The sequence below is a fragment of the Capricornis sumatraensis genome, chromosome 21 (assembly GCF_032405125.1).
Source record: "Capricornis sumatraensis isolate serow.1 chromosome 21, serow.2, whole genome shotgun sequence".
In the NCBI taxonomy this organism is placed as follows: Eukaryota; Metazoa; Chordata; class Mammalia; order Artiodactyla; family Bovidae; genus Capricornis; species Capricornis sumatraensis.
This window is the reverse complement of record NC_091089.1, coordinates 59,944,503-59,961,004: the sequence shown is the minus strand read 5'-3', so window position 1 is coordinate 59,961,004 and position 16,502 is coordinate 59,944,503. Positions and strand designations below refer to the sequence as shown.

General features: G+C 43.1%; 1 protein-coding gene across 3 annotated transcripts in view; it reads right to left on the bottom strand.

The window, feature by feature from the left end:
• Window positions 1-14,735, bottom strand: part of NEDD4L (NEDD4 like E3 ubiquitin protein ligase) — a 156,240-nt gene extending 141,505 nt beyond the window's left edge. For all 3 annotated transcript variants that reach the window (XM_068993775.1, XM_068993776.1, XM_068993777.1), the window contains exons 1-3: window positions 14,654-14,735; window positions 11,827-11,865; window positions 9,273-9,326 (exon numbers count right to left, since the gene is read on the bottom strand). The gene's annotated coding sequence lies outside the window, so the exon portion shown is untranslated. The remainder of the gene's footprint in view (window positions 1-9,272; window positions 9,327-11,826; window positions 11,866-14,653) is intronic.
• Between the last annotated feature and the right edge of the window lie 1,767 nt (window positions 14,736-16,502).

Sequence of the window (16,502 nt, the reverse complement as noted above, 5' to 3'; positions counted from 1 at the left end):
GCTGGCACTGATCAAACTGTGAAGTGCTACAGAGATGTGAGTGTCACCCAAAAGCCCTTTGTGTTTCTGTGTGTACACACCTACACATTATCACGTACACTTTTCACTAATCCCTTTAAGGTGAAATTTCAAGTTACATAATACTGGAACACAGCTATATATAACCATGTTGAGAGAGACAGCTGAAAAGAAAAATTCACAGAATCTGATCAGAGACCAAGTCAATGAAAGGACTACCAGCTATTTTTTAATCCACTACATTGCAGTGGTGGTGCTTTTAAATAAAGAATCTGCCTGCAATGCAGGAAACCCGACTTTGATCTCTGGGTTGGGAAGATCCCCTGGAGAAGGGAATGGCTACCCACTCCAGGATTCTTGCCTGAAGAATTCCATGGACAGAGGAGCCTGGCAGGCTACAGTCCATGGGGTCGCAAAGAGCCAGACACGACTGAAGGACTAATGCTTGTACATATTTTCCTAGAATTAATTTTTTAAGGTAAAAAGGAGACACCAACTAATACTAATGTCAAAAATGTTCTGTAGAGTCAAACCACCCTGTCTAAAAGAGATCTAAACTAAAATTCTCCCCGAACAAAAAGAGCTTGGGTATTCCTCTGCCATTCAGTAAAAAGAACTGGGAATCACAGAAGATTGCCAAGCCACTTCTGTGACATGTGTATCCATGGGAAGGACACAGGAGGAAATTCAGAGAACCTAGAAAGGAGTAGAGAAAGAATGCTCTCTCCCTGTAGCGTATGGAGTGGTTGTCCAAAGAAGTGTTCTGCAACCCTGCTCGGCTCTTTGATCTCTGTTTACATTCTGAATTCTGTGTCAGCAAGAAACACAGAGTCCCAGAAACTTTCCAAGGACTCAGTGTGATGTTATATACATGGTGGACCTTAAACACTAAATGACATTATTAATGGGATTAGAAAACAGGCTCCTGAAACTTGTAGGATGCAGAGCCAAGCAGTTACTATGCACGAAAGCATTGTGCAAGGGCACAGAAACCCCTGATAAACAGGATCCCTCTTCCTCAGAGTCACTGTTAGGGCACAGAAACCCCTGATAAACAGGATCCCTCTTCCTCAGTCACTATTAGGGCACAGAAACCCCTGATAAACAGGATGCCTCTTCCTCAGAGTCACTATTAGGCAGTTAGGAACTTTAACCCAACCAAGGAACCCAAAACACTAATCTAAGAAAATAACTAAATTACTCACTAAATAACCATTAAAACGCTACAAAGTAAACCGGTAAGGTATAAGCATTTTGAAATATTGTAACACTGTAACTGATAACTCTAAAAAATCAATTCTTACTTCAGACTGGGTAGAAAAAAAAAATCAAGGATCACAAGAGGTTCCTGGAATCTGATTAGCATTTTTTTTTTTACAATCATGTTGCATTTTAAGTTTATTCATGAGAGTCATGACAGGATGTCTGGGAGGCACCGAGCAAAGTTCTCAACAAAACAGCCTTGTAATAAGGGCTAAGGCACGGATCGTGACATCTGAGCACATTCGCAAAAGGAATCTTGAAAGGTTTTCCCCATCAAGATTTTTGACATCATTCAAAAGACCTGACTGTAATCGATTTTTCATGTAAACTAATAATGAAATGCCCTTCTGTCCAAAGCAGCAGATATTTGAAACGTCAAAAGAGCTTGGTGGCGGCCAGACTGTAGACGCCCAAGTGAATGTTTTCCCTCAAGATAAATAAGGCCGAGGCAGCTGCTGCCTACACTTAACACCCCTGCCCATTTGAAACACGTACAAAGTGTTGAATGGAGCCGACAGTTTTGTTAGGAGACAAGTTTTGTTTTTGCTTCTCGAAGAAGCAAGTTTTCACTTAAAAGAAAAAGCCAGCTTCCTACCAACCCTTCACAAATTTATAGACGTGTACAAAAATACAAATTCGAAAATAAAAACTACTATGCTTTAGAGGGAACTTACTTTCCACAAAAAGCTCTTTATTCTAGAACTTACATTTCCAAATGTGAAGAAATTTTATTTTCCACTCTAACAGCCCTTGAAAGTTAGAATGGCCCTTACATGTAAATTACACACAGTGCTTGGTATGTTCCACTTATTTTTTTAATCCTGGGAGAAACGTCAAGCCAAATGAGACTGTAATTATAAAAATCCATTTGTCCTCCACACCTAACTGCAAAATGATTTAAAAGTCTGATAAGTTGTCAAAACTTAGGATATGCATGTTGTCAATATTCATGTGGTAGGTGGTCCAAATTCAGCACGAAAATATGCTGCCCAAAGAAGTCTACACCTGTTGTGATGGTACTTTCTTGGGCTGAAGGTTAGATGCTATTATCAGAATTTTGTTGAAATCTGTACCACTGTATAAAAACGGTATTGGTTCAGACCAGAAATAGAGCGTTTCCTAATGAAAAGACTAGAGGTAATAAAAGAGAAGGGTGTATTAAAGGGAAAAGAAGAGGAAACAGTTACATTAACAGTTATAAAGTTATATCAACAAGAAAAATATACTGACATTTAGCGCCTGATCATATGCCTTCAAAATGGTGAACGACAACGATGGATCAGTGATAAAACTTACTCATATGGCAAAAAGTATTTCTCAACACAAAATAATAAAAGAGGATACGGTTCCACAGCCAAACTCAGTCATCCACTTTGAAAAGTCGCAATTCACAACTGAAACCAAACACAAAGTCTCCTAGACATTTCACTGCCGTATCCTGAAATCCAGCCATCAGAGGAAATTCAAGGAAAACAACCCCAATTCAGAATACAAGGAGCCTGTCCTCTGAAAAAAAATAAAGCACGTGGCTAGTGATTAGTAGTAAAAGAAAGCTAACTGATGAAACTTTGCATCCCATGACAAACTATGAAAGCCGCAGAGTCATCATTTGCCTGGTGGAGTTGGCAGCTGTCTGTCTGAACTCCATTTCACTGAAAGGGAGAGAGCAAGAACACAGGAGCAAGGAAGGCCAAAATCTGTTGCTGGGCTTGTTTCCACAGCTGGAGGCTGGGCACTTAACTATTCTATATACAGCAGCCCAGCTGAGACACTCAAGTGGGCAGTGTTAAATTGCAGGGGTGTGCAACCTGACCGTTAACAAGTCCCCCATCAGTTTCCCCTCGCCTTGGCCCTACAGGCCAATCTGCTTCAAAACACATTTCCTCCCGGCCCACAACTGTGGCTACCTCTGTTCACTCTTACTTACTGGGACCAAAAGGGAAAAAAAACCAACAACAAACCCACAAAGACAATACATTATACAACCAGGGCCAGCCCTGTACAGCTAAAAGGTCATTAGGAAGAATGCGTTCAACCTGACATATGCTTAATTATGAAGAAACCAGACACGCTTAACCTGTGATTCTCTCACCTGGATTAGAACGGATTATTTTTTAAATGCGAGCGTTGTCACAGCCTGTATCTGCAAGCAGTTTTTTAACACATTTCCAATGTCAACACGCTGAGGCACTACACATTAACTCAAAAAGTAATGACGTCTTAAAAATTCTTTTATTGAGAAGGGAGGGAAACGAGGGGGAAAGGGTTGCCCAGATTTTTCAAAACAGAGTTATGTGACTTTGAAGACCTAAGGCTACGATATTTTCTAAAATCGGCTAACTAGTTTCATGGACTTCTACCAAAGGCGGGACCACAAATCGTGGACCCAGAACCGCCCAAACACACTAAGTTACTCTGGCCCGAAGCAGGGAAAGTCCCAGAAGGGAGGAGGATGTTGTTTTAATTCCGCTGCAGAATACGCCTGCTGGGCTAGAATCGGCCCCTTCCTCCTGCAGACACACGGCACAGGCTCACTTACCGGGGCGCCAGCTCCCGTGGAAGCCGGGCCAGCCGCGGCGGCGTCCTCCTCGGGACTCTGGGGGGCTTCCTCGGGCCCCCGAGTCACGAGGATTCTGAAGTGCTGCTGCCCCGCGTTTTGATCCTGCCTGATCTTAAACGTGCAGCCCTGGCCTTGTGGCGACCTCTCGGCCGCCGCATCGGTCCTGTGGGCATCGGGAGCCACCCTGCGGCCCCGCGGCAGCGCCTCCGGGTCCGGGTGGCCGCGCTCCTCCGGAGGACTCCCGCGCTCGGCCCGGGGCGGCGTGGGGTACGAGCTGCTCCTCTCCAGCCGGATTCGGGGATACCTCACCAACCTGTCCCCCTTGGTGCCGGTGAAGCCGAAGTTGAAGTCGCCGCCCGGCGTGGGCCCGCAGCCACCGACTGGCGGCTGCTGCAGCTGGAAGACAAAACAGCGCTTCCCGGAGCTTCCAGAAGCGTCTGGAACGTGCTGCAGGGACCAGCGCCTGGGCTCGGGCGCTGCCGCCGCGGGGCCAGCCTGGCCCTCAGCCCCCGAGGGCGTCAGCTTCACCGGGCGCACATCGGCGCTGGACGCGCGGTGTTGGATGCGCACGGCTGGCGGCTCGGCCTCCTCGCGGCCGTCAGGGCCCGGCGCTCGGCGGCGGCCGCACGTGCCATTAAGCTGTGGGCCCGGAGCTCCGGGCCCCTCGGGAGGGGAGCCATCGCCGCTGCCGTCGTCGAGGCTCTTGGGCTCGGGGGGCTCCCCCGGCGGCTCCGTGCCCGCATCGCCGTCGTCGGGGGCGCCGTCAGCCGCCTTGCGCTGCAGGGAGATCTGCACGGACGAGCTCCGCGTGGGCCGCGCGTCCACGGGGCCCAGCAGCTGCGGAATGAACATGGACGTGCTGCGCTTGAGCGCGCCCACGCCTCCCCGCAGGCCCGCGTCCTGCGCTCCGCTCGGGGCCAGCGCAACCGCGCCGCCCCGCCGCGGGAGCGTGTGGAATGCCATGAAAAAGTCGTCTTCTCCCTCCTGGTCTAGGATCTCCGACTCGGGGGCTGTGTTGCTGCGGCAGGAGCCAAAATGAAACCGAAGCCGATGGGCCATGGTGCCCAGAGGGCCAGGGAGGGACAGGGCGAGCAGCAACAACAGGCCCGGCGCTGCCAGCAGTCAAACCCCAAAGACACGAACTCCAAGGAAAAGCGTTCCATCTGCCAAAGCGTGAGCACTGCGGCACCAAGGGCGGCAGATAGCAGAAATAACCCAAGTGGCAAGCGGCATTCCAGGCATGATTGGATAAGAGCAGAAAGCTCTCATCCGCACTGTGACAGAGGGTAGGGTGGCCGGAACCACATGACCGCAGTCTCCCTCTCCAATGCCAGCTTCTGGACTTAGTGGAGTTTTCTTCCCCCTCTCGCTCTCATTTTTTTTTAAACAGCAAGAGCCTGAAACAGCACCTTCCCAGCTGCTGGTTTTCCATCAGACAGGAGTGGCCCCAGCGGGGAGCTCTCACAGCTGACTAAGGCAGCAAACACAGTCCGAGCCGTGCGGCTATAAATCTCAGCGCAGCGCGCTCACCGGACAGTTCTTTCCAAACCGAGCTGGGCACCCGGGCGCTGTCTCACCGATGCGGAGCAACTGGCACCCACGGCAGAAGCACACAGAGGAGCCCCCCTTCCCATCGAACCCGACAGTGACAAGTGAAGCTGCAGGGGCTGCAGGAAAAGCCTCTCAGGAGCAATCGGATGTTACGCGCCCCACTTACACATGATATCACCACACTACCACGATGGAATGCAAACTAATAAAACGTACTATAAATACGATTACACACCCCACAGAATGCGTGTCCCTTTAACGCTAAATAATTAGACCATGATCTACAAGTAACAAAATAGCTGAGTGGAGGGAGGGGGGCGAACAACTTACTGCCAGTTGGGGTCTGCCTCTGGCTACCACGACATGTTTTTTATTTGAAAGATGGGGAGGGCGGAGGACACAATCTCACACATAATATGATTCTCAGATACGGCAGTGCCAGAGGAAAGAAACCCAGCTGGAGAAAACATTCCCCACTGTATGCCAGATAGGAGAAAAAAACAACATCCCCCCCACTCAAAAAAAAAAAAAAAAAAGGGAAAGACAGTTGAAGAAGCCTGTTGCTTGTGGCTTTTGTAATAAATTAACTTAAATACCATGCAGAAAAAAAGGCTGCCTGGAGCTGACTCTTTTCCAGTAATAAGTCAGCAGGATCACCCCAGTTGGGTTACAAACAGAGAATCTTGTTGCTTTTGAAGGGCCAGAAAGGACCTAAGTAATAAAAGTGAAAGTCCATGTTCAAAAAACTGTCATCGGACTTGTAGCTAATTTGGATATATTCTGTGTGCTTTAAACATACTCTTTTCTGTGAGCCAGAAACATCAGTTATTTTAAAAAAGAGGTTTATTTAGGAGGGAATAAAAAAAATGATGGGGGGCAAAGGGGGAATACCAAGCTGTAAAGAGTGACAAAAAGTTTATTTTAAAATCTGCAAAGCATGATTCTGTCAACAGCTCTGGAGTCCAGGGTGTGGAGGATTAACCCTGTGTTTACATGCACTCAAACCTGTCTTCTAAAGGCATGGGTTTTAAATGCCAAAAATGATCTCTACGAGAGAAATGGAAGCCGGTTTGTTTGACGCGAAAACTGCCGAGCACCACTACAGTCACGTATTCTCTTAGCTGGATTAATACCCAACAAAGGAAACAACCACCACCAGCAGCATTCACTGCATAGTAACAACACTGCCGATGGCCTGGGGCAAAGCTCGGTACATAAAACACAATTTTTCAGATAAAATTTGGATTCACGTGGGATTTCTTAGAGCTTGACATTCATTCAAAGCCCTTTCGGGCTGGAAACTCTAGTTTAGGGCTCATGGCAAGGCCATCTCCACAGTCATTCTTTTAGATAATGGAAATGGAAAACAAAAATTTTTACAGTGTATTTCTTTTAATAGAAGAAAAATAATGAGTTAAAACCCACCTGACAGGAGGCAAGTTTTCCACAATGCTGACCCTTTCTTCACCTTCAAGTGTTATTATACTCAGTGAACGAGAAAGGAAGAATTGATCCCTGGCTGCATGTGTATCTCCAGGGACTGACTGTTACTCACTGAACCTTTGCCGAATTCAGTGTTTTCTGGATAAGAGATGGAGTGCCAAGAACTGTACTCTCAAGCAGAATTTCTCACTGGATAACTTCATACACAGAGCAAAAGTGATTTAGCGATTCAGTACTACTAAGTGTCACCTAAGGTATAAAATGTCAAGCTCGATGCAAAGCCACTGAAAATCTACATATTTTAATAGAAAAAGCTATCAGGATGGTGGGCCAACATCTGTTGATTTTCTAATTTGGAGAGTAATACCAGGCAAAGGAGATCAAATATGCTCCCAAGTTCCACTCTAAGGGTTAAGGCTTGGCTATTCTCCGCCACTGGCTTCCCTGGTGGCTCAGCGGTAGAGACTCCGCCTGCCAATGTAGGAGATGTGAGTTTGACCCCTGGGTTGAGAAGATTCCCTGGAGAAGGAAATGGCAACCCACTCCAGTATTCGTGCCTGAGAAATCCCATGGACAGAAGAGCCTAGCGGGCTATAGTTCATGGGGTTGCAAAAGAGGTGGATATGACTTAGCGGCTGAACAACAACAAATTCACCACCACTGGCCTGAGACTTGAGAGATTAGCAGTTACATAATTACATAAGGGCTCTAGACCTCAGTTCTCTCATTTGCAAGGACAGGACATTAAATGAGATATTGTAAGTCTCCTTCAGATCAAATATTCTATTAAACTCAAGCTATTCAGGTAGTTCCAGTTGAATTCTGCAAAAAGAAGGGTTCATAAGGATGTTTATTTTAAGCAAATGATGTATGGTTAAACCTCTATATCTATGTTCTACATTCATGGATTCAACCAACTGTGAATCAAAAGTATTGGGGAAAAGGGGTAATTCCAGCAAGTTCCAAAAAGTAAAACTTGAATTTGCCTCATACAGGCAACTATTTACATAGCATTTACACTGTATTTGGGTATTGTAAGTAATCTAGAGATAAATTTCAAGCATACAGGAGAATGTATTTAGGTTATATGCAAATATTACACCATTTTATATTAGAGACTTCAGGGTCTTTGGATTTTGGTATCTGCAGGAGTCATGGTACCAGGCCCCCCATGGAGACTGAGAGATGACTGGACATTAAGTTTCAGGACATTGAGTTCAGGAACTCAAAAGCAGATTTGCGTACAACAACTACACTCACTTATAAGGTTTGCCAAAAAGTTTGTTCAGGTTTTTCCATAATACCTTACAGGAAAACCTAAACAAACTTTATGATCAACTCAATACCACTTCTGAGAGTACATTAAGTTTGTATGTATCATGATAATATTCGTTATCATAGATGCAAACCTTGCCTTGTGAGTACTTGGTGTATACATTCTAGGGAGTTAATTTTGGCAAAGTACTTTAAGCCAGATTTACTTCTGAAATTCCATTTCTAAAATGAAATCTAAGTTGTATCAGTTACATACGTGTGCACACACACGCACACACACAAAATATACAGCTACCTAGTATCCATCTATCAGTTCAGTTCAGTCGCTCAGTCGTGTCCGACTCTTTGCGGCCCCATGAATCGCAGCACGCCAGGCCTCCCTGTCCATCACCATCTCCCGGAGTTCACTCAGACTCATGTCCATTGAGTCAGTGATGCCATCCAGCCATCTCATCCTCTGTTGTCCCCGTCTCCCCCTGCCCCCAATCCCTCCCAGCATAAGAGTCTTTTCCAATGAGTCAACTCTTCGTATGAGGTGGCCAAAGTACTGGAGCTTCAGCTTTAGCATCATTCCTTCCAAAGAAATCCCAGGGTTGATTTCCTTTAGGAAGGACTGGTTGGATATCCTTGCAGTCCAAGGGACTCTCAAGAGTCTTCTCCAACACCACAGTTCAAAAGCATCAATTCTTTGGCGCTCAGCCTTCTTCACAGTCCAACTCTCACATCCATACATGACCACAGGAAAAACCATAGCCTTGCCCAGACGGACCTTATGTTATTTGCAGCAAATTGATGCCTCAGGCATATCTCTGGTTCTTTGAAGGTACTTTCAATCAAAATATTTCTTAATTTTACCTGTTAAATATATTACCTTTTTGCTGTATACTGTTAATTAGATTTTTGTTTTCCCAAATACTGAACGTGTCACCATCACATAGTCTGACTTATACATAAAAACCCTAGAAAGGTCATTTACATGAGTAATGGCCTTGATCATTATGAACATTAAGCTAGTAATCGGACAAAAATGGTCTTTTTGAGGGACATGTATACTGACAGAAGTACAACATAAATACAGATTTCTAAAGTACAGTGCTCTAAAATATTGGTTTTTGTTTTTTTTTTTAAATGAAGCTAAAATTAAAAATTAGGACCCACTTACCAGTCTGTTTTCATCAAATACTTCAAACAGGAGTCTGTGATTAGATGGGTTTACCTATAAGGGACAGAAATAATATATTTTAAATGGGCAGAAATAATTCCAAGGAATGAAGTAAGGGACTGAAAGAATAAAATACTTTATAATGCACTCAAATCATTGTACAATGTAAACAACCTGCTCTTCCATCTACTAAGTTTTCTATTATTGACTTCTATATTATTCCATGCCTAATATTTAGACATATCAGAAGAAGAAAATGGTTTTAAGCGCTGCTTTTCTAAAATAAGAAAGGATAATTCTAAATGGTTTTTTAACAGTTCCTAAACCTCCCCTAAAAAGGCACCCCCATGCCTGCATACCAAGGCTACACCCTCATAAAGGTCTACTCCTGAGAAAAGTTCTTAGGCAACGATCAAAAATCATGAAGAAAATAGTAAAAAGCAGCTATTTACCACTGTGTGCATGCTTTTTAGGCACTATCTCCTTATTAAATATCAAAACATATGTCCCATTTATTCTCAAAGCACCCCTATGATGTATACAACTGTTGCTCCAATTTCACAAAAGAAGAGTTGAGACCAGGAGGGTAAAGTAACTTGCCCAAGAGCCCACAGCTAGTATGCAGGGCAACTAGGAGCTCCACCAGGCCTGGCCCAAGCGTCTACAGAGCCCACGCTTGGAGCCATTAGAGAAAAGAGAAATCAAAGATGGCCCCTCTTCCAGCAATGGCAGGGTCGTCAGAGCCCCTGGGCTTTTAGTGTCTTTCTGCTTCTTTCTCTTTCCCCAAACCTCACTGAAATAGCAGGAATCGTCCTTCAGACCCAAGTGTCAGGTGCAACGTGTTCTCATGTCTATCACTGTACATAAATCCTGGAAACACTCTTCTTAAGTAAGGACTCCTCTCTCACTAGCAGAGCCCGTGGGGAGTGTGAGTCCTCAGATGGCTTCTCCAGGGTCAGAAGGGCTGTCAGTGGCAGAGCTGGAGATGGGACCCAGGTCACCCATCACTAAGCCTCAGCTGTCTCAGAAGGGAGAAGCGAAGGAAAGAACACTTGATGGCGCAGAGAACACGGCTTGTGCTCCTGACCCCTCGGCTGGCTCTTAACCTGGTGATGGAGCAAGCAGGTGGGCCGGGCGGGTGCGGCGGGGGCAGACGGTGGGTAGTGTCTGTTTGAAAGCTCAGTGAAGGGCTGTACTGCGGACCAGTGGGTCCACACGCCATGACAGGGGCTGGGATGCAGTAGGCACTCAATAAAGATTTGTTCAATGAACGGGACAAAGAAATTTTTAAATACGCCCCCTTCCCCCCTGCCAAATCAAGTTTACATATCTTTAGGGCTAATACAACTTGAAAAAAATCTTGAAAGTACTAAAACTTATAGAAATGTGGCCAAGGTGTTTAATTAATTTTTGTTTCCCTCAAACTGAAAGACGCCTAAGTAGTGTGGAGTGTTACAAGTGGAAAGCTGTATCCGAGAGTTAGTTACGGGCCAACAACTATCTGCCCCCACTACATGTTCAGTCTTTCACCAAGTAATTTAAAAATACATCTGGTAGTGAAACCGGGTACAAGCCCATGTGTCCCTCAGTTTCAGTAGAGGCTAGACATAGGAGCTCACCAAGTATTCAAATATCAGTGCCATATTTTAGCTCTGAACAGAACAGAAAACAGATGTCATATACAGTGATCTATGTTCGGAGCACATAAAACATATAAAACATTGTTGTGACTGAAAGGAAGAAATCAGGGCCGTCACCATCAGTCTAACGGTGATATTATGCTTTGGGAATCTATGCCACTCAGAAGATCTCATCTAGAATACTTCTGGAGGCAGAGTAGCTTTTAATAACACAGCTATTCAGACAGTTAAAATTAATTCATCTTGAAGAGAAAAAGACATATTTTCCATTAAATAACTGAGCTGCTTAATAGTTTCAAAATTTTAATACCCCCAAAAAAGCAATGACCACATAAACTCACTGAAAAGTAATTTCCATTAATTTACAGAATTTAGTCATTTCTACATGTAGCTCTTCTAGATATTACATATAAAAGGTTGAGGAAATTTTACCTAATTTGGTGATATTTAAACTTCAGATGTAGTTTTATATTACACACATATGGTCACACTCAATATCTGAATTGTAAAAATTTTCTTTCCAAACTGGAACATGATTAGTAAATTTCAGGCTTCTTTTTAATCATGCTGCTTCTATTGAGCTCATACCTCACTGAATAATTAAGCTACTGTTTTAATTTTTCTTTATTTTTTAAAGAAAAATTTGCATAGGAAAGCTAAACTTTGCTATTTGGATAACTTTCTTTTTGTTTCCCTCAAAGATCCCCAAATGAAACAAGTCCAGATTTTGTTACCACTAGTTATAGTTTTTGAAAATTTGGGATACACTAGAAAGCTACCTAACCTTTTCTCATCTTAAAAGGAATCTCAATAAAAATTTAATAGCTGTAATTCAGTGAGTTTGTTGAGATAATGTATCAATCTAGTTATCAATAACAATTATGATCCCCCACCCCAAGAAAAGAAAAACTTACTCTAAAATAAAATTCTTCATTCCACTTTGGGTTCAGCGTCTGGAAGAGAAATCATCTTGTAATTTCTTTTACAGTCTTTGGAACGTTAACAGTTACTGGTACAGTGCAGTCCACATATTTGCTTAAACTTTTTTTTTTTTTCACTAAAAACATAGCTAAGAGATTTTCAAAATGGCCATTAAAGAAGCATTTAAGTCATCTGAGACTATTCTATATACCAAACTAGATGGAGAGGGGATGTATGTATGAAAAGGATAAGAAACCATAAATTTCGTGCCATCAACCAGAAAGAATAATGTCAGAGGCCTACAAAGGGCCATCACCGTGGACATCAAGGTGTTCTTCAAGGAATTAACATTGATATAATTCTGCAATCAAGAAGAAATGGACGTTTTTCACTTCCCTCAACCTGCTACAAATCTGTTTTGGAGAATCATGAAGCAGGTGGCAGAAGGGTGACAGTGTTCACTATTTACACAAATACTGAAATATAAAGACTATTTTATAAAGAACAATATTGATGATCAGATTACATAACATGCAAAAATCCTGCCAGTTATAAACCAAAAGTGCTCTTTCTCCCTAAATAACTAGGTTTACAAATATTCACCTACCCGTGTACTTCAATCCTCTTTTCTGTCCATCCACACCCATCCACCCATTCACCCATCCACCCATCCATCCATCCATCCATCTGCATAGCAATCCACATAAGCATACATCTCACAAGGTCATGGAGAGTACACTTTTGTCCTAAGCTTTGATAAAAGATAAGACTGCCAAACAGCCGTTGAAACTAAGATGAAACATACTCTGGAAGACTACATATACACACGTGTTTGTGCATTTGGACAAGCATTATGCTCTGAAAGGAACACATCTCTCAAAAACTGTATGTAAAAATGAGACTGAAAAATCACCCCCTCACCAAGGACTACAGAGATTTTTAAGTTAGAATGATATTTGCCTTTATCCATCTATCTTTCTGTAAAAACTAGTGCAAGAAACAGCAAAATAATAACTCAAAGCATCATAAAAAATAAGCATAGGATGCGTACAACACTGAAATGGCATTAAAGAAAGAAAGAGTCAGCAATTTCCCCACCCACAGCTCAAGGGGGAAATCTAAGCCTAAATAAAAGGGGCTCGCGCTTCTAGTTCCGGATGGAGCCTGGGATGGAAATGAGTGAACGCGAGCAGGAGGGAGGAAGGGCGAGGTGCTTGCAAGCCCGGGGCTGCGGGGGCTGCAGGGGGCCAGGAGCCCCACTCCGGGGAGACGCGGAGGGGGAGAGGCAGAGGACAGGTGGGGTTGGGAGCAGACAGGTGAGGCCACAGAACGCGGGCAGCGCCGGGCACCCGCCCACGAGGAGCAGAGGATGATGCAAACGGTTCTTCAACACCCCGCGCCACAGAGAAATACTAACCGAGCCGGGCACACAGCGCAGCCCTCTCCCGTGGGCCGGAGGAGGGGGCCTTCCCCTCGGAAGGAAACGCGGTTCAGTATCCCCTGATCGCCGCTCCGGTTCTCTGCTCCTTCTGCGTCCCACCGACAACCAGGTCCCGAGCTGCCTCCCCCGCCCGGCGACAGCGCCCAACAGGGAACAATGGCCTCCGTCCTTCGCAGGAATCCTCCCCACCCATCAAAATACCGGACCCTGCTCTCCAAACTCTCCAGATTTTCAGTGCCCAGTCGGAATGCCAGGTGGGAGACACGCTAGACTGCTGTCTCTTCCTTTCACAAAATGACCTGGCAACAGACCCCGGGCGTCTGCACAATAGCAGGAAGACTTACCATTTTTTAAAAGCCCTCGCACACTCCAGGAATTGCTTATCACTGGGTGTATTAGACCGTTTACCCCACAAAGATGGGGAAGGAAAAATAACGGGGATCCATAAATACTACTGAAGCACAGATAAGAACAGTACTTTTGGTAGAAAACATGCATCGTCAATAAACGCCCCAAATATGCGGTGAATATATGATTTAACAGATACATACAAAAACATGGAGTAGATGAATTAAGTATAGATATAAATCTATGTTCTAATGTATTTTATAGATGCATATAAAAACACGGAAATATGAATTAAGGCATAATTATGGAAACAAATCTAATGAGATCATGCGTGTAAAATTTAGAAAAGGGAAGCACACACACACATATAGTTTCACTGTTAATATTTTTTATTTGTTTTCATGTAGCTAAGCAAGTATTTTGCTTCCTTTGGTAACACCTATTTTAAGTTAAACCATTCCCTTTGTTCCTACCAAATCCACAAGCCACTCCATTTCATTAAATATATTTTAAATGGCTTTAAATTTCTTTTCATAAACTAACAAGTCAACAAGAACAAATCCATGTTTTGCTTTATTCTTTGCAGGGGAAAAAACTGCTACTGGTAACAATGCTTCTTTGAATACTGCTTTTATAGTAAAAAAAATCCATCTGCCAATCCAGGAGATATTGGAGACCTGGGTGAGATCCCTAGGTTGGGAAGATCCCCTGGAGGAGGAAATGGCAACCCACTCCAGTATTCTTGCCTGGAGAATCTCCATGGACAGAGAAGCTTGGCAGGCTACTGAGTCCATGGGGTCGCAAAGAATCAGACACGACTGAGCATGTATGCACTTAACTAAAAGCCAAAATCAGTGTCTTAGATTAATATTGAAAAGTTTGATCTCTGCTGAATTTATAGATTTCATACTGAGAGGTTTAAAATAAAAATACTGCCAGCTTAAAACAAAAACATCTACAAAGCCCAAAGACATAATTAAATCAGATTAAATTATGACTTAAATGATGTTTAATTAAGGATGGACACTTACCTTTTTAATTGTTTTTGTTTGTACCAAAGCAAGTTCCCTATTCTCATCTGCTACGTACAATGAAAGTTTCACATACGGATCACTGTAAGAAAAAACAGGATTATACTTTTCATTTTAAGAAGACAAAAGAGAAAGCAGCCATAACCTAACTGAAAATGCAAAAATATCAGTTAATGACCCAGTTTATGTAAATGTTACAAACTAAGCAGTAACGTTTTCAGCATGCTTACCGGGGAAATAGACTGAGAAAAGTTCCTGACCAAGGATGTTTATTTAAAACCAAAACTAACATGAAACTCGTACTCTAACTTTAAAGATCACCTTCTCTATTATTAATTCCAAAGAATTAATTTGCCGTAGTTTCTTTTTTCCTAAGCACATTCAGATTCTGGAAAGATTATAATAAAAATTATTAAAAGGCATATAAAATTTGTTCAGATTAGCAAAATCTAGCTTGAAATTTTAGTTTGCATCTTATTTTTATTCTGATTTCCATTGCTGCTGCTGCTGTTAAGTCGCGTCAGTCGTGTCCAACTCTGTGCGACCCCATAGACGGCAGCCCACCAGGCTCCCCCATCCCTGGGATTCTCCAGGCAAGAACACTGGAGTGGGTTGCCATTTCCTTCTCCAGTGCATGAAAGTGAAAGTGAAAGGGAAGTCGCTCAGTCATGTCTGACTCAGTGACCCCATGGACTGCAGCCTACCAGGCTCCTCCATCCATGGGATTTTCCAGGCAAGAGTCCTGGAGTGGAGTGCCATTGCCTTCTCTGTCTGATTTCCATTATGTTGGTAACAATTATTTTTCTTTCAGTGGAGGTAAAACAGGCATTGTTTATCTAAACCAACATGTATCATCTTATAGAGTAAAAGAAAGACACATATATAAAAAATTAAAGCCCAGTTAGTCAATAAGAGAGTTGCCCAAAGTTACAGACTCCAGTAAAGTCTTGATTAAATTTCAGGTTTCCTGACTACAAGTTCCAGAGTTCTAATCATTTCCTTGGGAAACTATAAACTTTCAGCCAGAAAGTATACTGAAAGAATACTTAATGTGGATTATCTACTAAGAACTTGGTAAATCCACTCATCGCATGTTCTAGAGTTGCTCATACTAGGATAGCTCAAATCTAGTTAAGCTAAAAGAATCTGGGGTCCAGGGTCTTCTTTTTCACACTTGGAATCCTCAAAATCATAGAAAGGGCCTTCATGTATCCAGTCCCCAAATTTTCACTCATCTAATTATCTATAGCCGATAATTTATTTTCTTCCAATTTGAGAATTATCCTTTAGTAGTTATACACTGTAACCATTAACTCTTATTTTGCAGCGTCCAAGGTATTTCTTAAGATTATATGGAGCATCATAAAATGCTGAAACATTGGTTTTGATTCGATAGCTATAGGCCATGATTTCCCGTAAGGAAAGTGACAAAATGCAAAGTTTCGTATTAACAGAACTGTATTTGACATCCGAAAGACAGAAATCAAGAGTCAGTGAAAGATACTGTCGGTGTACACCTGTAGTATTTATTACTCATAAAATGCATCTTAGTGGAAGCTACAATACATCTCCTTAAACACAAAAAAACCAACAACAGAATTTGCTCTGTTATATTCTGAGTAGATACTACATATATATTTCTTAACATTCTGGTTAAAATGTTAGAAATACATTTAGAAAAAGGTATTAGTTAACCCTCTGTCACTTATCCATAAACCATAGATACTTTTTCACCAAAGGACATCTGACCAGACACACCTACTCCTTCTGATCTGGACACACTCAGCCTCAGAATAAAGACGAATCAAGAGCCAGGATGTAATCTAGGTTTAAAAAACCCGAGACCACC